Raw genomic sequence first — 23,197 nt, 5'->3', positions numbered from 1 at the left:
AATATATTAGATACTATTAAAAAAATTTTACGTGTTATATTATATTTGTTATATTTATATCTTTGTCCTTTTTCATATATTTTACGCAGCTCTTTGCTGCCCTTTGCACATTTGTAAAAAATAATTAATAAAATAAAATAAACTAGCGTACGCTCGTATAAATATAACAATTGGTAAAAGCAAAAAATCGCGACGGTTTTGTGAGATTTATCCTTTAGTGGTAATTATTATAATAAACATTTTCATATTTAGCCTGTGCCTCTAAATGTTTCTTATCGATCTTTTGTTTCCATGTTATTTCTCGTGATAGATGACAACGGGATGATACCTCTGCATGTATCAACTTTTTACATCGAGTCATTAATTTACTCTGTGTACGATATCCGACGAACACACTGCTGTTCGATCTGGCTGTTGCCGTCCGGCTCTGTTTGCGAATATACTTCCGTGCGCATCTCGTCGCGTGCACAAAGTCAGACGCGTTCGACCGATTAGAACGGACAATCCGCATATACGTGCGTATATCCGCGCGCCCCGGGCAAATTAATTTTCCGGGACACGCGCGCGTGTGTCCCGCAGCCGCAGTACCGAGTTCGCACGGGTGTACTCCGTGTGACACGACCCACCCCGAAATAACCGGGAGGTTGTTGCACCGCGCCCCGTGACACACGAACCGTGAATTTACTGTTCGGTACACCAAAAATGCGGTCGACGAGTCGGACAGGTCGAAATTTCCAGTTCCGTGAAGTTGGCACCCGACTTTAACAAAATGAATTTTTAAAAAAAGGAAATTGTAGCATTTTCTTTGTAGTTGTTTGTAGTAACAATAATTTCGTTTGTAGTTTTACCGATTTTGCAAAAACAAAGATTTTCAAAAATAGAATCGTTTTTGTCAGACAACTATAAACGATTCTAAAACACGTGGCGCAAGCGGATTCGAGATATCTTTAAAATTGACAAAAATACGTAACTTGTTTATTACAAATACATTGCAACTTTTAAATTATTCCACTACAAACAAAATTATTGTTACTACAAACAACTACAAAAGATTCTAAAACACATAGCGCAAGCGGGTTCGAGATATCTTTAAAATTGAGATAAATACGTTATTTGTATATTGCAAATACGTTGTAACTTTTATATTATTCAACTACAAACGAAATTATTGTTACTACAAACAACTACAAACGATTCTAAAACACATAGCGCGAACGAATTTCAAATATCTCAATTTTGAGTAAGAGTGATTTTTTTAATTTTTCGTTATTTCCAAATGGATAAAACTACAAACGAAATTATTGTTACTACAAACAACTACAAACGATTCTAAAACACATAGCGCAAGCGAATTTCAAATATCTCAATTTTGAGTAAGAGTGATTTTTTTAATTTTTCGTTATTTCCAAATGGATAAAACTACAAACGAAATTATTGTTACTACAAACAACTACAAACGATTCTAAAACACATAGCGCAAGCGAATTTCAAATATCTCAATTTTAGGCAAGAGTGATTTTTGAAAATCTTTGTTTTTGCAAAATCGGTAAAACTACAAACGAAATTATTGTTACTACAAACAACTACAAAGGATTCTAAAACACATAGCGCAAGCGGGTTCGAGATATCTTTAAAATTGAGATAAATACGTTATTTGTATATTGCAAATACGTTGTAACTTTTATATTATTCAACTACAAACGAAATTATTGTTACTACAAACAACTACAAACGATTCTAAAACACATAGCGCGAACGAATTTCAAATATCTCAATTTTGAGTAAGAGTGATTTTTTTAATTTTTCGTTATTTCCAAATGGATAAAACTACAAACGAAATTATTGTTACTACAAACAACTACAAACGATTCTAAAACACATAGCGCAAGCGAATTTCAAATATCTCAATTTTGAGTAAGAGTGATTTTTTTAATTTTTCGTTATTTCCAAATGGATAAAACTACAAACGAAATTATTGTTACTACAAACAACTACAAACGATTCTAAAACACATAGCGCAAGCGAATTTCAAATATCTCAATTTTAGGCAAGAGTGATTTTTGAAAATCTTTGTTTTTGCAAAATCGGTAAAACTACAAACGAAATTATTGTTACTACAAACAACTACAAAGAAAATGCTACAATTTCCTTTTTTTAAAAATTCATTTTGTTAAAGTCGGGTGCCAACTTCACGGAACTGAGATTTCCCCTCTCTCTCTCTCTCTCTCTCTCTCTCTCTCTCTCTCTCTCTCTCTCTCTCTCTCTCTCTCTCTCTCTCTCTCTCTCTCTCTCTCTCTATCTCTCTTTGTCGGCGATATTTACGCGCTCCGTTAAGCCTATACCGAACAATTATCATTTTACGACGGAAGGAATAGTCTGGTACAGCGATCGTCAGTGATCTGAGTAGAAATATCGTGTAAAAGTTATAAGAACTCAAAATCCGATAAATATCCGTTGTTTTAAATATAATATAGAGGTAGTATAGTTTGTTAATAAAATTACGATAGTAGTAATTCTATAATAAGAGATAACTGCGATATACTTCGCTTGCCATGCAATTGTTAAGATAATACAATGCCAGATAAGATACCTGAATTACGAATTATTGGTTAAACAATACACGAGTGCATGAACTGTGCAAACCAAACGTCATCGCGAGGTATCGGGGCAGCGATATAAAATCTCGTCCCGTATTCAGGATCATATTAAGCTGTGCTGTAAAGTGCTTGCACCCGCGAATGTGAATCAGACTTAAAGTCCGGTCCTTGAGACGTAGAGAGTAACGATGAGGGATATGAAAGAGCGCACCCGGAGCTTAAAGGGCTTTCGAAATAGCTTAAACGCCGAAAGAGGATTATTCCAAGATGGTGGGTTCGGACAACGCGAACTAAATTTAGTAAGCGAGGCCGAAACCGGCAGCCAAAATACGATGAAACTTTGTGAAAGGCTTGGACGTAGACGAGGTTTCTCGGTTTGGAAACAATTACGTTATATACGCTATCACTATACGATACAACTTTGCAGAACAAAGGAAACGTCGTCGCTTTAATCCCATTTTCGCTTTAACTCCATTAGATTCTTATTAACTCTTTTATTAATATTTACCGGGTACGTGAGAAAATTATGATTCGTACTCTTAGAGTCTCTACAACTTTTAAGTCTACTAAAACGATGAGGAGTTATTAGATCAGAAATAATTAATGATACGCAAACGCAACAAAAACACTTGTAAAAGATTGCTTCCACAAAAATGTATCTATATCATTTAACAATACAAAAAAATAAATTTATAATAAAATTATGTATATATGTATTTGTTTCACTATCCCCAAAATTTTATTAAAGTAATGGCCTCTAACAAACTTTAAATCAAGAGAGAGAAAGAGGACGAGAGAAACATATTTTATTTTACATCGAAAGAACTCACATATTTTTCGTATATATACGAAGTAGGCTAAGAATTTCGCGACCACTTTCACGGTTAATTAACATTCGGTGAACTAACGGCGCGAGAAGATAACGTGCTGATCGCCAAGCTTTCTCGAGCGAAGCGAAGCGACCATTTCGCGCATTTCGCTTGCAACGATGCAATTACGGGGGGGGGAGGCTTTAACGTCCGTGGAATACTGTGAGCCGTTTCCAGCTGGGAATTTCATGGTCCGACGATGATATTAGTGGGCACCGGTTGGTAGTAGAGGCGCAGTAATGTCGTTTCCTGAATTAAGAGGGAGAATCGATGCTCAGCCGCATAGTCCTCTTAATGGCCATCGTACTCCCGCGAACTTGGAAAAGCTACGAAGATTTACTCCGGAAGCGCCGATAAAAATGTGGCTCTCGATAAGAATCATGACCGGCATTTAATGCTTACTGCAGCCGTGTACGCGAATAGGCTCTGGCTATATAGTTAGATTTAATCTTAATGGGGAAAGTTCTCAGAAAAATAATTACAATACATGAGACATAAAAAATAAACATACCAGAAAAATTTTATTAAAAGAGTAGGTACTTAATTACTAATTTTATTAATAATTGATCGAGTTTAATTTCTTAATTTAACTATTACATCCGTGTTAATTATTATCAAATAATGCAAGAAATTAATTTATTTACGTAATACAATTGTGAGATGACTAACTTGTACTGATGATAAGATAATTATAATCAGTAAGAAGTATTAATTTAATTTAATAATTATTAATTTTGTATATTAGCTTTTTAAACAATGAATTTTAAAACGAACTCGATAAAGATAGATATTTATAAAACTCAAACAATGTATATTTATAAAAAGTAACAGAAATGTAATAAATCCGCTTTTTAGATTAACAATAAAAGATCGGCGTATATTAGAGTTTTTTGAATGTATTGCCGATTATACTGATCACAGATGCACATCGACACTCATTCAATTATTCTTCGTTTAAAATGTTAAGTGCTACAGCGGTCTTCTTGATAAAACAGACTTATTTTCGGTGTCGCGAAGAAACCCAGTAATGGAAAAGTAATTAAAGAAAAATAATGGAAGACGCGCGGGAGTGCTTTGCGAGAACAGCTATGCCGCGATGCAGCGTTGCTGGTGACTTAAAGCATGAACTTATAGCGGGAATCGAGAAATTAATTGCGAGTACCGTCTAATGGAAAACTAGGAATTTTATAGCACAATATGATCAATTCAATGTAAAAGACAAACTCGCCCAGAACTAGCAAACGTCTGCATCGGACTCGTTTTAGTGTGCAAAATCAAATTACGAGATCTCATACAATAACGCATTACAGGTAAAAGCGTGCCGAGAGAAAAAGGAGGGGTGAGAGGGAGAAAGGGATGCATTTCGTGATGAGATTTATGCGAAATATCCCACGAGAATATTTCAGGTAATTACACTGATTAGCAGTGGAGGCAATGAATATTGTCATAATTCGAGAACAAAGCCGATTTTAACGAGATGCGCGATGCATACACACGTTGATCTCATATACCTCGGCAATATTAATATTCTCGAATCAGCCTTTTACATTCATTTATGCGCGATTCGTATATTTATCTCGTTATTACAAGTAGAAAGAGTTGCTTCAACGGTCAATCTTCGTTGGAACTATATTTACAAATTTAAAAAAAAAACTAGAAAAGCGAGTAAAAGAGTAGCTGTTATAATGATGCAATCGTGCATCGCGTTTTATTCCACAAAATTTGCAATGTACTGAATATAAATGACGATGCTTGGAATATTGCGTAGGAATATTTATCGCGAACGAATAATATACTTGAACGAAATTAACGATTACGTTAAAAATAAATGTCATACCTCTCAATATTCATCTTAAATTTTCCTTCAAATCTCCATCCAAACAAGACCCTTAGAAAATTAAAATCGTTATTCATAATGATTTTATCAAGTATATATATATATATATATATATATTGAGATATAATTTTAACGCAATAAAATATCGTCTATTCTATCATCAAAATGATGATATCGGAATATCATTTATATGGCAAAATTATTTATCAGAAAATCAGACACCTCGAGCAATTTGTCTAATGCTCCGTTAAATTAGCGACACTTAAATTCTCTTTAAACGCTTAGAGAGCGAGACGTGTCTCTTCAGTTCGTTCTCCACGCTCGTAAGCCGCCGAATATCGTCAACTTCGGTCCTTTCAGGCATGGCGCCGTCTGGCCTGAAGCGATCGGTCGCGCAATGAAGCGATTCTGCAGACGAATCGCAAAAATGCGGACGGAGATGCGAGACGCCCGCGATGCAATAGGGGGGGATTGATTTTCGAAGCGCGACGCGATTGCAAGACGAGAAGAGAGCATCCGCTGATACTCTCCTCTCCGTGGATGCAAACAGTGGATCCATTAAAGGCCCAACTCGACGCCCTTATAATGTTTGTGTGGACCCTCGTCGAAAGAGAATACCCTCAAACGGAGGGCGGGCTGGATAAAAACACGAGATACGAGCGGTCTCTCCTCTCTCGTCAAATATCGCCAATCAATATAGATGCTCTCGACGGCACGCAGTATTGGATTTCCGCTAGTGTCGCATTTGATGCAAACAACGGAAAACGTCGACCTCGCGGGTAAGTCGAGCCATCCGTATTTCGTTGAGTATTACACGAGTGCAATAATAACACGTAATATAATTATGAATATCATGCCATAATTAAAAGTATGCGTACGTCAAAGATTTTAAAAGCATGAATTCCTTCTTCTCATTTTTCTCCACATCGTAATCTTGTTAAATTATTTAGCATTTTCTTAATGTGCTTAAAGAGATTTGTCTCGGAGCACACTAATATACAAAATGTGATAATTTCAACATTCTCTGGTTAACTATTGGGTAGCCAGATGAGACCATGGTGGAAGTAATAAGGTGTGCTTATGCGCACGTTTCTTGCAATATCCAATCACAGAACGTGACAGAAGTCCGCCATGTTTTTTTAATTTTGGTATAGGAGATTCAAACGGAAACACACCGATACAAGAATCTGTTATATGAGTTCAAAATGGACGATTTTTGTCACGATGCGCAGAACAGACGAAAATGTGTCCGCAAAAAATACGAGCACACCTTATTACTTCCACCATGGATGAGACCAGCCAGCCGCTGTCTGCTGAAACAGTGGAATTCGCAGTATTCTTTCCTTATAATCAAAAGAAGCCGGAGACGTTGGCTGCGTCTTATCGATATATACTCGACGCCGCGCCGGAAACAGCGGATTCATTAACAGACAAAGCTCAACTTCTGCAATATTGAAAGAGACAAGAGACAGCTTCTCCAAGGAAAGCGCCATCGCTTGAGGAAAATACCTATAATAACGAGTCGTCTTTGCAGCCAGGTGACGCGGGGTATATACAAAAACGATACTTCGAGTCTTAATTACGAAGACAATCTCCGAGCAAACGTGCAAAAATGTATGCTGTATAAAGCAAGCCTATCCGCTTTGATATTCGTAACAAGTAAAAATTCTAATTTTCCATGTGACTCAAATATCACTTTATCATATCTTATAATGTTGTAAATCAAGTGATAAATATCTTTTTTTACGTTTATATTTATTTGTATTGCTCAAAATGGAATCTATAGTTTTAAAAAATTATTTTTACCAGCTGAATGAGACTTCCGGTTGATTACAACTTTTGCTATCATATATGTATACATATATATACAGATAAATAGATGACAATAGCTGCACACAGGCATATTGCGGTCATGTATGTCCTCTACGCGTCAGGACGTAGACGTAAGAGTTGGAAAGCACAGATTTATATCGTTAAATATTTTGCTTCCTCATAGAGGAAGCTTTGTAATGGTGAAAAAATTTTTTTTCCAGATTTTGATGGAAATAGGTTTAGAATGTTCTAAAATGTCGAAAAATCATATTAGTAAAAAATGTCCGGAAGTATGTATGTATGTGTGTGTGTGTGTGTGTGTGTACGGATTTTTGTACACGCATCTACTTCTACAATTTTTTAGATACCAGTTTGAATTTTTGCACACAAATAGAGTATCATAGAAAGTATGTCCTCCTCAAATTTTATTGAAATCGGTCTACCGGTATAGATTTTATGCAGATTTTCCTTTTTTTGAAAAATGTGTTTTACGCTGCCGCTTTCTCAATATTTGAGATAGCGATTTATTTTTAATTTTATTATATTTTCCAGTTTTTTTTCTACCCCTATTTCATATATAATTCATTAAAATTTGATTGATCAGATCTCGTATTACACACATTTGAAATTTCGAAGAATTCGTACATACATAGAAGCTTTATAAAACTTGATCTGATCAACCAAATTTTAACCAATTATATATGAAATAGGGGTAGAAAAAAGACTGGAAAATATAATAGAATTAAAAATAAATCGCTATCTCAAATATTTATAATATCGGGCTGATTTTTTTTATCGATAAAGTATTGTTTTAGTTTTTAAGTGGACAAGTATTTTTAGTATTTTTTAGTGAATGTATATAATTATTTACGCAGTCCCCAAAAGAGTTAAGTGTGAAATCAGAACCTTTGCTAACAAAGCTTCCTCTATGAGGAAGCCAAAACAAATAAATACTGATAATTATACCTCGAATAAAATAAAAACTTGCACACTTAGGAACTATGAGGAAGCAATGTGCAAGTTTCTACTTGCACAATTAAAAACTACGAGGAAACAATGTGCAAGTTTCTACTTGTTTTAATCGTCTCATATGTGATATGCGAAAGTGACACGTAATCATGCTCGAGAGAGAAAGAGAACCTTGCAACACGTAGAAAATTCTATCATCAATGCCAGAGAAAATGCTAACGTTGCCGTAACTCATATTTCAGTGTGCAAACCGGATGTGGCAAAATAACGGTACGTATATATTTATGAAAAAATGTCATTAGGTTGCAAATATTATGTTATACGTTTCATTAATTTAATATAAAATAACAGAACAATATATACAACAATGATAAGATTATACGTATAAAAATCTGCGCTTAATAAAAAGTGATCGAAAATCGGATAAATAATCGATCTCTAATACAATTGATATCTCTCTTTTACATTTCTGGCTATTTTTAGACTGAGTTTAATTTTGCTCGCACGTAACTATATTATATAAACGTTTGTTAATCATCATATTATAAATATTATAAGTGAAAAGCTTAATTGTTTTATTATTATATCAAGATGTACGTACATTGGTTATAGATATTTAAATGCATGTGAAAAATGCCATATGGTCATATAGTACATTTATCCATTCTCATTTAAACTCACGTTTCATTAATCGTTGCCAAAAAGAGATACAAAAAATTTCGCAGAGATATTCTCATATTACGTGACTGGAGTTTCATTCGGGAGAAATATTTTTCTATCCAGAGAAACAAATATCTTGAAATATTTTCCAGCTGACGACGATTTACGTTAGCAACCGGTGCCTATCTTTATCCGGCGGCGTTGTTGCGCCCTCGGCATACCAAAAGTTCCTCCGCTGTTCGTGGATTTATGCACGTGTTAACGATTGACATAATAATGCGACACGTGTGCGAAGCATGTGGTCTAGACACAAGAGAGCGTAAAAGAGCCCACCCATCACAGAAACTACAAGAGCCAGTCGCCAACTAACTAACTTCCGAGAGAATCATGTACGAGCGATATACATATGTATATGTAGGGTGGAGCGTAATTCGTGATAGGATCGGAGGGGATAAGTCTTCATAAATAAAAGTAAAAGTGAAATGGAAAAGTGGTAAAGAAATAATATTTCTTCGTACGAATCATCATTCGATAAAACCGAATTTAAAAGTTAATGAACGACTTAGTTACCGTGTTCGCCTATTAGTCATCATATCTACTTGTGTGATAGCGTTTATAAACATTAATGATGATTTAAAAGTTGCTTATTAATTTTAATACTTTCCTTAGCTTTTAATCTCTATTAAATTATCGCAGTTGCGTGATTCAGTAGAAAGTGGGTATACTTGCTTACACTGTGATAACCATATTTCTGGTGTAAGTAAATACTGTTGAGAATCATTTTTTAATCGCTATCGTTGAACAAATGATATCAAGAATAGAGCAAACATTACTAAAGACAAATAATATGTAAAAAGACCTGATGTTCTATTATTAACAATTACGTTTCTGCAAGTGTCTACTAATACAAGTATAAATAATGAGATAATGGACGATTAGGTAACAATAGACGAACACGTTAGCAAAGTCGGACTCAACCGCGGACGCGCATCTTTTTAATAAAATAATTCTGAAACTATGGTTTTTAATAATTTATTTGAGCACAATGCGAGACGGTTTTAACGTACATATTCGAAATAAATTCATAAAAATTGGGCGTCGTTTCCACTTCCTGCGGTGTGTACAACTGAACACCGTAACACTGAGATATAAAACACAGTGCTTGCATGCTCTATGCGCATCAAGGCCCCCGTGGAGAATCAAAAACTCGTGAATTAATTTCGTCACTTGGAGTCAAAACTTTTTAATTTGCATCTCTGACGAATGTGTTAATTAACTACTTCGTTACCCGGCGTAACTGCAAACGTATATCCCGAAAGCGCGCGGGATACGCTTACGGGGTAAACCACCAGGTAGAATAATAATTTAAACGATGAAATAATTATAGCGCCGACGAAATCTGATAAGATGCGATCCAAGTTTCAACGCATTTGCAGAATGTATATGTATTCCGTTAACGTGGCAACTTTGAACATTATTAGTTCAATCGAGATCGTTCGATGAGGTGCCGGCGGATTTGCATATCTGATCGTCTCGTTTAATTAATCGCCATGTTGCACGATACGCGGCACGTTCCGGTTAACGCAAAGTCTGCGAAGGGTTTTATCATAATAAGATTTATCGGCTAAATGGACAAACGCCGTTTTACATCCCGTTTTACGTATATGAAACGTTAGAGTTCCGAGCTGTAATAAAAAAACTGCAAGCGGATTAATTTCTCAGATGCATGCAAAAGATGAGCTGTTCTACGTATTAAATGATATGACGTGCTCATGCATGCCTTCATCACAGAGCGAATCTAACATTCGTTATGTTATGCTAATGCTCTCTTTTACCTTAATATTTCCATAAAATATTAGTCATGGCAATTTCCAAAAATCATAACGGGTCATAAAAATTGTCAAGTTTGGAATAATTTTTCCGATATGATATTGCTACGCGTATTATCTAATCTAAATAATTGTTAATCTGTACACAGTATTTAAAAATTAAAACTGTGAAAATCTATATATTTCCTGTAATTGCGTCATAATTATTCAGAATTAATGTAAAATTGTAATAGGAAAATTTTAAAGATGACATCAGAAAGTCATCAGCATGCGCTAATAATTCCGCCTTCTTGCCTTTAAGAATGTGAATAAACAATTAATCAAGGATCCAACTTATGTCACAGTCAACGCATAAGGATTACGAGCGAGCACCGGAGGCGTCAGGTGCATTTGATAACTCGTTTTACATCCACGAGAACGAAATGTAAAAGCATTTACTTAGCTTGTCGTGTAATTAAGTTAATATAATTACACATTTAAATTAATTTAATTACACATTTAATATTATTCGAGATTTATATATATATATTTACTTAATGCTCCGTATATATTCCGTAATATTTTACAATATAAGTTATAAATGTACGTCTGCGCTCCTGTCAGAAAGATTAAATCCGAAATAAGTAATAAAAACCAATAAAAAAAGGGTGCAAATTACAAACTTGCACATTGCTTCCTCATTATTACAGGAAGCTTATTTTATTTAATGTATAAATTTAATGTATATATGAGGAAACTTTTATTTTATTTAATGTATAATTATTAGTATTTATTTTTTTTGCTTCCTCATAGAGAAAGCTTTGTGAGCAAAGAGTTCTACTTGCACACTTAAAAACTATAAAGAAGCCCGATATCTCAATATTTGCGGAAGTTAGAGCAAATTTACCGAAATTTCTATAACTCCAGAACTAATCAACCAAATCTTAACGAATTATATATGAAATAGGGGTAGAAAAGACTGAAAAATATAATAAAATTAGAAATAGATCGATATCTCCAAATTTGCGGAAATTAAAGCATAAACAAACATTTCTGCAAATTCAAAATTTTATTTAAAAAGAACCCCTTGATTATTAGCAACTTTTATTAATTCTATTATATTCTTCAGTTTTTTCTACCCCTATTTCATCGTCAAGATTTGGTTGATTAGTTCTGGAGTGATAGAAATTTCGGTAAATTTGGCACATACACACACATACATACATAGACATTTTTTTAAATTGCAATTTTTCGACATTTTAGAACATTCTGAACACATTCAGAAAAACAAAAATAAATTTTTTTTACGAAAACAAAGCTTTCTCTATGAGAAAGCAATATTTAAATGCCTAGTATAAAATTATCTTAATTTTATTGTAAAAGAGTCATATTCATGAATGTTAGTAAAACAATTTTTAAACTTAGAATTAAAATACATGATATATAACATGGCTTCGATATATCTGCAAAAGAATATTTATTTCGGTAAACGAAACAAAATGATTTGTCAAATGAAACATAAACTGTCAGCAGGAGTTTCATCGAGAAGCGTGACGAGAAAATAAACTTTCGTGCGACAAGATACACTTGCAGGTTTGCGGTGGCGTGACACACAAGAAAATATATGATATGCCTCGTCGCAAACAAACGTGACGCAAATCTCACTTGGCGCAAGTTAATTGGCTAATTAGCAGCGCCTTAAGTTGTGACGCCCGTGACAATGGCTTCAACGTCTTGCCCTCAACGTCTACGTCTTTGACATATGAAACTTTGCAATCTATTCTGTATTATGTCGTGGAGTGATCTCCACGAACCAAGAACAGACTCGTAAATACATTTGAGATGTTTAACGCGTTTTAACACGTTTCTGACGAACTGGAGATAAGCATACATTATGCATACATGCTTAGCATGGATTATGCCAACGAATTGCGCCAGACGCGAAAAAGAGTTTCCGACTAATCCACGTATTCGGATAAGGCAACTAAAGTATTCAACCATCCCCAGCTTGAAACTCGGCGTTAATCCTCGCCGGGGTAAATGGAACGGAAAAAAAAAAAACGTCAACGCGCCCGATGACTTAAGCGTGACCTTCGCCACACCGCTCATTGAATCGCCCGACCGCCCACTTTCGTGCACTTGCAATGATCTCATCTCTGAATTCCCTTTAGGCTTCGGATTTTATTGTATAACATACATATGTGTGATATGTGGATTATATTCAGAATGATTCTCCGGCTGGCAGTGACGTAAGCAACCAGACATCTCTGCTCGATTGATAGACTAACCACCTTCCTCTTCGTAGACCAAATGGTAAACTGATGTACATCTAGCGATATGTGTATTTTAGGGAAATAATTCCCTTTGTTTCATTATTACTTCGTTGTATCACGAATAAAAAGTTATTTGTTATTAAATAATGACGTGTACCCTTAAAACTTTACTTCTACTATGTCTCACAATAAAAAAAAAGTGTATTTTATCGGCGATCTCGCAAATCCTCAAAGTTACGTAGATCCTAATTACAAAAATTAATTTTACTTTATGTCGATGGGGAAGGCGATCGTCACGCGACAAAGTTTCGAACGCGACAACTTTCATCTCTATAGGCTGACTCATACTTGAGGTATGAATTTCATTCCGTTCTTTTTTTTTTTTTTCGAACTCGTGAGGAGTAATATTAGTGTACAGCCGCAAACTTTTGAAAACACAAAGGGATCGATGTCGCATTCGCGGTATTCCTTCGTTGCACGCACACGTCAAACTTTTCTCCGCGACACGACGACGCGAAAAACGGGCGTGTCATCGCCGTCGTCGTCGTCGTCGTCGTCGTCGTCGTCGTCTTCGCGATTCTTCCGCGATGAATCGCGCCGACAGAAAATCGCGGCCGGGCGCGCACTCGGAAAGTGACTCACGGTTCTACGGAGCAATCACATCGACGGAAAAGCTTCATTAAGAAACGCGGGGCTCTCCGCTTCGAGGAACGGCCGGGATTTATCGTTATGTCAGACACGGAGAGGCCGGGCTCTCCGGCAGCGAGGTTTGAGAGCGTCGCGTCGTGCGTCTACGCACATGTCACTCCTGTCACGAAGTTATTAATAAACGCCATCCTGTGTCCCGTCGCGCCGGTATTACGCGATTGATCAACGGTTAACGTCGATCCGGCGCCGAGTCCTACTTGCCGAGTATATACTTTAGGCCTCAGGGCCCTAAATACTCCGGACATCGCCTGACATCCAAATACGCAACTTATACTTTATAAAATTAAAATGTTAATATATAGTCCGAGGTTAATATATTTAACATAATCAAAAATTAAGATAAGAAAACTCGTTAGATTTGACAGTAGTAATAATTTCCTTAGTTCGCAACGTCTCGTCAACAATCGTTTGGAAACTTTGAAACTTCTAGTAATTTAAATTTACTACCCAGCAACGCGATAAGTTATCGCGTTTAAAAAAACACGCTAAGTTACCTTCAACAATCCGGCAAGAGTAAAACTGATTGTTATTTACCTATTTATAACTGCGCAAAATCGCTGGCTTCACTCCGTTGCTTCCTCAGCGAGATTTCTACGTCCTGCAGGGAACGTACGGGCACGCTTTAACGAATCGCATCGTCGCGCGGTAAGTACCAGGCGGAAAAACCAATTCGAATCGAAAGGCGCGCGCGCGGCGAAACGTCCGGACGAGAACCGAGACAAAAGACGCGGCGTCGGTTCGGCGCGGCGCGGCAGTTTATCGGACACGCTCGTAAAATGTCTCTTATTTATTTACGACGAACGCGCGGGTCGGATGCGAGCGTCGCGGCTACTCCGGTTCTGCGCGCCGGCCGCTCCGTTATACGAGCGCGGAAATTTGGCCGGCGCGGCGCGGCGCGGCAGGAAACCTCGAGGAAGCGCGCTTTCGAAAACGGAAACCGCAATTTCCCTCCGTCGCGTCGGGGCCGTCGTACGTGCCGTTGGCGCGGTGCGGCGCGGACACGGGATGAAGGAAGGAGCGGTGCCGGCGTACGTCCGGACCGCGTCGCGTGTGCGCATCGACTGCTAACTAACTTGGGCGGCTTGGGCCGGGCGAGCGCGAGCTTCGGGCGCGATCGCCCGCGCCGCGTACCGCGCCGGCCTTGGTCGCGCCGCGGCCGCGCGCGCCGTCTCCGTCTCGCTCGCGCTGCCTTATCTGCGCCTATCGTTTCTACCTGCTATTTCACTTCCACGTTATCGCCCTCTTCCTCAGAACATTTCCTCGCGTTCGTCTCTCATGCGTCAGTCCTCTCTCTCCTTCCCCTCGTTCCGGCCGCTGCCAGCCGACGTATCGCGCTACTCTTCGGTGGCTGGATTTAAAAGGAAAACCGCGACGAGAGGCATGAGAATTTGACTAATTTTAGAGTCAGCGAGGTACGTCAATCTGGCGCGTCGATCTGTCAGTCAAATTTAGTTTCTTATCTGATTATATAGCTCCGAAAGTCACTGGAATATAACGATCATTTAATTTCCAAAGAATTTCCAAAGAAAGTAGATGCTATACTATAACGACATATGTTTTTTTAGTTCCTTTTACTTGACACATCGCCGCACATGTGAAAACGATTTAATGCAGGAAGTGTGAAATCGAATTTCCAATTCCCTTGCAAATTTTGCAGAACCAGCCCTTTTTCCCGTTCCACTCTCTCGTAAGTTACAGCGACGCGTTGATTTACCTGTCGTCGCGCGTATCGCCCGACTGTGTATTTTCGTAATCGGAGGTGCGCGCATTCGCGGGCAAAGCTGCGTCGACGAGCGCTTTAACCACTTTGATCGATGCCCTTTTGTTGCGCGGCGCGGCGCGGGCGGGGGGACTGACAAATGGAGCGGCAAAAAGTTGGCGAAAATTTATAGGAAGTTCGTGTCTGCGCTCGAGCGCGTGTCTCTGCGTCATCCTTAAAAGTTAACGGTCGAAAGTCGCGTCGGCGTCGCCGCGGCTTTTATTTAGGATGCGAGACGCCAGTGAGCACGACGGCGCGCGGCGGTTTTTCACAAAACTTCTCGGGTGTCTACAGTCTCACCAGAATGGAAATCGAGAACATGACCCCCACGCCCTCTTCGCGAACCCCCTGGCTCTGGCTCCGCTTTCGTGCGACACTCGATTCCCGTGCGCGACTTTTCGCGCTCCTTTCCTCGTCGTCGTTCGAAGCATGTCCCGACTAACGTCAGAAAGAGTGCATGGTCAAATTATTCTCGGCGAATTTCTATTAAATGAGATATTTCATATTTATATAGCTTACAAATGTATATTATTTTTCGTAACAAACTAAAAATGTAACCACTTTGCACGCCATTTTACTAATATGCTCGCACAACTTCAATTTATAATAATAAATTACCAGAATATGCGGTGTAAATTGATCTTATTTTGCCATAAAAAATAATAAGTTACGAGTGTGTGAGATATAATTTCTTTTAGCGAAAATACGAGCGAAATCTCGAGAAATTATAATATTTATATACGTTTACATTATGCAAGAGACAGAAATTTCTGCGGAATTTTTTCGTATTCAGTTAAAAATCTTTTTCCGGTCGGACCATTATACATATAGGAGATATCTGGCCATAAAATCTCGCTTTTAAACGTTTTCGCGGAGTCTCGCCATATACAGAAAAACAAGTTTCACACTTTTCAAGAAGCACACACATGACGGCATCAGACAAAAATGCAAAATAAATAAACTCCACGCCAATACGTTCGCATTTGCAAATAAATTCGGCGAATTGTACTTATTGCACGCTGAAAAGACGTCGCGACAAAAGGGGGTAGCATCGTGCTTTCATATATGCAAAGAATGCGCGTGCCTATGTTTTATCGCCGTAATTAATTAAAATTTCACGAAGTTATAGTATAGACAAATCGTACAGGAAATCTCGTGCTTTTTCCTTTGCCTTCAGTTTATAGCGAAAATTTCGCCGGAAAATTCTGTTATGTCAACGCAAATTGCGTTCGTATGCGCTCAGCCATGCGCTCAGCCACAAAGTAACAATCGAATGGTTGATAATAACCGACGATGCCGGGCGATATTCCAACCTCGCGAATTGCGCGTGGTCGACGGCCCACCCGTACCCCGTACCATTCTGTCCGTTCCGCGATACAACAAAAACACGTCCTTCTCGCGCGTATCTCTCTTCGCCTCTTCTCTCGAATATTTTTACGCGCTATTTTTCCCCAACCGCTTCGTATAATCCGGCGCAATCGTAAAATTCGATATACGTGCGCGCGCGCCAAGATCGTAAAACGCGATCCTATGTTCGTCTCGATTTAAGCCTTGGGATGCATCATGAAATTCCGGGACTATTATTCTTTTATAGTGAGACGACACGACGTACCAGTGGTCCACAAAACGAAAAATTTTCCCTGCTGTTATGCACTCCTTTCTTTTTTACTTTGGAACAACCCTTACTTCAGAAACTATACTCCTTATTATGGAAGTTAGATAATAAAACTTTGTGTAGTAGTTCCACGACGAAGCACGATTATTTGACCGTTTGCTTATTTGTTAAAAGTTTTGTATAAAAAGGTACAAATAAGCTGCATGTTGTTAAAAATATTGTTACCTTATAAGAGACATAAACAAAAATAGGAATGTAAGATAAGATTGTTAACTAATAAAGACTTAGAGTTGCATTATTTACATTTGCACTTTAATGTATGCGATAAAAATGTATGTTTACTTAATGTAAACGTTATTTCGCAATTTTTGTGTAAAAGAAAAAGTCCAAATTCTCTCTGTATCTCTAAAAGTCTTTTCCCTCGCGATTTTTTCAATTTACCATCTTATTTATCTTAGCTATGTATTCGCCAATGTACTGATTCCGCTCCGCGCGCTTTTATCCTTACCGTTTGCCAAACTGTCCCGCCTTGGACCGCTTTATTTTGGCTCAATCTTTATTCACGCGCCGATGAATAGGCAAGATATTTCGCATTAAAGGAAAATTGCCTCTTAATTAAGCGGCCGACCGATAGCGCGTGTCAACCGGGTATGGGGAGACGCCAGAAACTCGTAGCTGCAATTTGCGTATTAATGGGGATCCCATGGCACAAAGGCAGCAGCGGCGCCGCGACTCTTTAAAGGGTGATAAACGTATTTTACGGGGAGCAGTCCGGCACGCTTTCTCCGCGGTTGCAATTAACGGTAAAATGGCATGGGGTGAGAGAGTATCGCGCGCGCTCTGCAGACATATACTGCATCAGTAGACCTGCATCGCGAGCCAGTAACAGTAAATAAAAAGCTAATGGCGCGAGCAAGCGCACGGGGGAGGGGGGGGGTTATCGTTTTCATTTTCGCCTACAATTGGGTGGCTTCGTAAACATTTAGTTACGCAAGATCCATCCCGATTAGTAGAAGCGCAGTTTCTTTTAAAGAATCGCTTCGGATAAAGATTAGTGCATGTATGTCATTTGTGAAGTAATTCGCATTATTTCTATTGTCAAATACTAAAATAATATATTTGTATTATTGTATGTATTATAATTATTTAATTCAACGACGATTATACACATGTATATAACCCGAGAGAATTTTAATTATTAATTGACAGTCGCGCATATGTCCTTATAAAGCAATGTCCAATTACCGAGAAAAATAATGGCAAATTGGGCAAAGTAGACCAACTAATGTAAATTTTCTCAAAGAAGAAGCTGATTAAAATGCGTTCTATATCCTTGAAGCACGTACATACAATCGCGGAAAGATTTGCATCAATAAGAGGTAAGAGGGTAATGCCGAATCAAAGCGCTCATGCTCGTATAATTGATATTAAACTCTTAAATTGTCGGAAAGCTGTAGTTTATTGAGGATTAAGTAACCGTGGCATGCAGAGAGAAAGAGAGAGAAAGAGTGAGAGAGAGAGGGAAGAAGGAAGGGAGAGCGGAATGTGTATGATTTTCTTCATTTTCTGGTAATATCCCTCGCAGATTGATTCCATTCGGCCAATCGCACAGTGCAACGTTCGTAATAAAGTTTCTCCATTTATCTGGCTGAATCGAATTTTACCATCAGGTAATCCGACTTTAGATAATAATCACACACACACACACACATCCGTACTATTATTCATTTCAACTTAAAAGGATTATTACGATATTTTACACATAGAAAGTTAAAAAGTTAAAAAGTATTTATTAGCATTTTGTATGCATGGCCCAATCGTAAAATGTGTGTGTGTGTGTGTGTGTGTGTGTGTGTGCACGTGGTTTCCTCTGCAAATCTCTTTTTTTTTTTATTTGAAATATTTATGTCATATTTAATTTTCTGTGCAGAACAATGTGAAAACAGATATCAGTATAAATACGTTACCATTGACTTGCTTTGATAATTTCATTGGAACAAAATAAAAATTACAGAAATCCGCGAAATGGTTATTCCGCTCAATAATTAAATTCTGCAAATTTTATCCCGACGTTCTCGCACGGACATTAACAGCGTACCTATACATGTATTAAAAGCGGGATCTTCGATCTGAACATTTTTGTTTCAAACGAATCTGTACGATTTACCTTTGAGAACGGACAGAACGTAAATGATCGTTCGCGGCTGCATTTCGCCGCCGCGCGAGAGGGAAAAAAGAACCGACACCGTGAAAGTTTTAATCGAAAAAGTTCGAACAATGCGTCCCGGCTGGTTCTAACAATAAGACCGATAGGACAGTTGCAAAGCACCGGCTGTGCGTTAAGCGTTTTATTATTCCGAGGGACAGCGGGATATTATTATTGATTGCTCTCTCCGGCATTGATCTCCGTTGTTTGCGAGTGTCTCTCGATCGACCCCTATGGCGCTTCGTGGAAATAACCGGGATTTAATTTCCACTTATTCCGCTTTCCACGGTTATACATGGTGGTTCGCTGTTGAAAAAATAAATACAAGTGCGAACGCCACTTTGCTTTACAGTGTCTCTCTCTCTCTGCTTGAAAAAAGATTGAAAAAAGAACTAAAGTTCGTCTCTGTGTCTGACTCGTTGGAAAATATGTTTTGTCTATTTTTGTCGATCGCGTGGCATCGACGAAAGAAGAGACGAGCTTAAAAGGCCAGCAATCAGAAATTAGAACCGGAGAAAGCGTCGAGTTTGCAGAAATAAAATCTCGCGTATCGACACGGTAGAAAAATGTCGATCGTAAATTGGTGTAATAAACATCGAAAAAAATATTGAAAGAAATCGTCGAAGAATAAAAAAAAGAGAACAGAAAAATAAAAAACACGGACGAATATATATATATATATAAGGAGCTGTGAGTTTGTTCTAGCTTCTATTGGTGTATATCACAGGATATTATCTGTTTCCGATAAAAGCGCGACGTAAGGCGATATCTTGCATCTTCCTTCCCTGCTTTCTTCCTCTCAAGTACAGAGATTCTCTTCGGCGATTCTCGTGTTCGGCAGCGAGCTCGATAAGACGGCGAGAAAGTATATCGATGTAGTTTACGCACGGAGCCTCGTCACATCAAAACTTTCGTCGCCCTCGAACGAGATAAAGTCCGAAGTCGCTCGAGCGCGCCGGAAGATGCGCATCGCGCATAAATGATCAAGGAAAAATAAAAAAAATCCGGATGTCGCAATTAGACGCCGACTCTTGCGAAGATACATAGGGCAGTATTTTATGCACAGCTTGGGGAATTTAAGCGATGTACAAGTCGTATTTAATTAATTCTATTTAATTAAACATCAACAACCTTTTTTAATTAAGAAAATAACGGCGGCGTTTGTATGAATGATACATTAAATAAATATCTGCTGCAGAGAGCCCGGTTATTGCAATTTCCAACGCAGAGCGGTGCATAACTTATTAATTCAACGTGACAAATTTGCATTTTGATCAATTTATCATGTTAATATATGATAAATTAACATAATAATATGTAGAGATATTTTCGTATATAACACATGAGCTGCGCCAAATTACTGCGTATAATGTACACCGTTTATGTACCAACGAATTCTTTAATAATATAGCTAACTTTAGAGAAGTATTTTTCCAGTTTTCCAAGTGTTTGCGATTCAACAGAACGCTCGCATTCAGAGATGATTACGCGCGACAAGATTGGAAAAATCGGAGAGACAACTTGAAAAAGACCCAAGTTCGTTCGATCTCCGTTTCCAGTTTCCATCACGTGTACGACTTCAATTTGCAAAATGAAACGATCGCTGAATCAACGCCTAGACGCCAAGACGACGCCCGCGAGCTTCGAACGGCTTTGTTCATAGACATAATACGATTTTCAACGAAAGCATCTAGAGCTCTTGTTTGTGTGAACCACCCCCTTCGTTGCAAGGCCGGTGTTATTAACCGCGCAAGTACATTTCGGTGTTACCAAAACACCTAAGGGGCGAAGTGCGAAAGCTAAGGGAATCGGAATCTTTCTATATACTATTTACTCCGTAGTAGTCTAGCGCAATTTCTGAGTAACGATAATAAATGAGTTCGCTGCATCGATCGGAGTGCAGCCTGTATTTCTTTCTGAGAGCTAGCGAGCTAGGTTTGTGATTAATATCTTGCTTTCGTCTATATACGATTCCGTCGCAGAAAATAAAAGGAAATCACTATAATATATAATGGCGGGCAACAACAGAATATTGCATCGATTGGAATATATAGTTAATCGATTTTGATTGCTTTGCATTAAGATATACTTATGATACAAAACATATTTGCTTAAATATTTTGCTTGATATAGCGTGCAAAATCTGAAACGCATTTTATTGTATTTCCATATCGCATCTTTTATTGTTTAAACTTCACGGCGTAAAGAGCGGCATATTATGCCTCTAATTCCCGATACTTCTTAGAACGTTACCCCGGGGAAATAAAACAATTGGTACGGAAAAGAAATTATAACGATAGACGTAACTGGTTCCACGACGCGACGGCGACTTTAATCGAGTCGGTTCGGAAAACGTTGTCGTCGATCGAAAGAGTTTGGACTTGAGGAAGTCATATAGTCATCGATTTCATTTGGTTCGGAACGGCGTGCAGTAACATCAATTACAGTATTTTGCGTTGAATTTATGGCCATATCGTTAAAAGGTATAGTCAGGAACTATCTCACAATTCTCGTAAGATGTACCGCGACGCTGATTTAATCGATTTACCAATTCGACCTACGGACATTGACCGAATATTCCGTAAGATAAAAGAATCCTAGAAAATACAGCTGTTTTTATAGCTTAATTCTATGAAGATAGCGCTACAGCTGCAAAATTTCGAGCCAAACTGTTACTTGGTTATATAGTCTTTCAAAAATGCTGAAAACGCGACGGTAACTTTACAGAAGTTTATTGCGTGTTCACTTCACGTTTGTGTTGCTTTAATATAATTCACGTGTCAAAAGATGTTCTTGCTAAAATCTTTTCCTTGTCATCTCCCCTGTATATATTCAAATGTTTCGTATAATAAATCACCTGACGTTTTAACGCAGCGGAGGAATATATCTAGCGAGGAATACGTTATACATATATACTGAAGTTTATACATTAGAGCAGGAAAGGACAAGAAAGGGTGCATTACTGTTGCGCGAAAAGAGGAAATAATTTATCGCGAAAAAGATGAAACAATCTTTCGTCGCTTTCGTATATAGCAGTCGCATTTTCAAATAGCCAATAATTGGATATTGTTAATTAGAGAAAGTCTAGAGTATCGCGAGGATAGGATACTTCTCGAAATCGATACCGTTGGTGGATGCCTCATGCTATAGATACGTTCGAGGGACGATATCAACCAGATTGGATTGCATTGCATTGGATACATATATTGCACTCCAACACAGTTTCATTTCCGGAAAACAATAACCAGCTGCATTTACCAGACAGAACATTCTGCGAATGGCAATCGTTGGCCTGAAGGGAGAAAACCCAAGAAAAGACTGTATACGCCGCATTAAAATGCAACAGACTGGTTATTTTAGTTTCTCAAAAATAAACGTTATCTCGCTGATCAAAGAAAATATTCCTTAGAAAGAATTGTTATCAAATGGTTCGAAAATAGCGCGTTAAATCTTGAGATTTTCAAGAATTAAGTTATATATATTGTAAGTCACAAATTAAAATATTTAAATTTGTAAATTACAATAATGTATATATTACTCGTATAAGAGGGCAAAGCTTTATAATTATCAATATCTAAAACAGAAAGATGATTGAATAACAGCGATAATTATACTAACGTTAAAATTATATTTATATATATATATTTGTTAATTGTGAATAATGTATATTAATGATGCATTATGCATCCCATTATTTCGACAACTTCGTTCTTTCGGCAAAATCAATTTTCATCACATTAATTCAGCTTTTAATTATTGTTTGCAAGTATTATATCGATAATATACATTGCAATTTATGTGTGAAAACGTAATACTATTAGTAGCCACGTTTGGCTCTCACAGCCGTGTAAAAATGTTGCAAAATGGACTAGAATTCTTCATTCACCAATCCATTTATATCAATATGCACCTACTCACATTTCACAGAATATTTCATCCGAAAAAAAGCCATTACCGATGGACAAAGATCTATGTGTGCAGACGTAACATAAAATAGCAGCTACAGAGATTGTAGAATTATGTAGAAATGTATAGACATTATGTATAAAGCGACAGCTACTTAAAAAAATATTACAAAAAAAGA

The 23,197-nt window shown here is 37.7% G+C and overlaps 1 protein-coding gene across 15 annotated transcripts in view; it reads right to left on the bottom strand.

Moving 5' to 3' along the window:
• C3g (C3G guanyl-nucleotide exchange factor) overlaps positions 1-23,197 on the bottom strand; it is a 75,567-nt gene that overhangs the window by 24,440 nt on the left and 27,930 nt on the right. Inside the window, exon 1 of one of the 15 annotated variants that reach the window (XM_077411718.1) lies at positions 14,068-14,584. The exons of 13 other annotated variants lie outside the window; for them this stretch is intronic. The gene's annotated coding sequence lies outside the window, so the exon portion shown is untranslated. Of the gene's footprint in view, positions 1-5,303; positions 5,335-14,067; positions 14,585-23,197 lie in introns of those variants that run through there. One more of the 15 variants, XM_077411719.1, reaches the window with a different exon arrangement.

Source organism: Temnothorax americanus, unplaced genomic scaffold (assembly GCF_048541705.1).
Source record: "Temnothorax americanus isolate GAGA-0224 unplaced genomic scaffold, ASM4854170v1 Scaffold3, whole genome shotgun sequence".
In the NCBI taxonomy this organism is placed as follows: Eukaryota; Metazoa; Arthropoda; class Insecta; order Hymenoptera; family Formicidae; genus Temnothorax; species Temnothorax americanus.
Note: the sequence above shows the minus strand (reverse complement) of the source record. Positions and strands in the feature narration are given on the sequence as shown.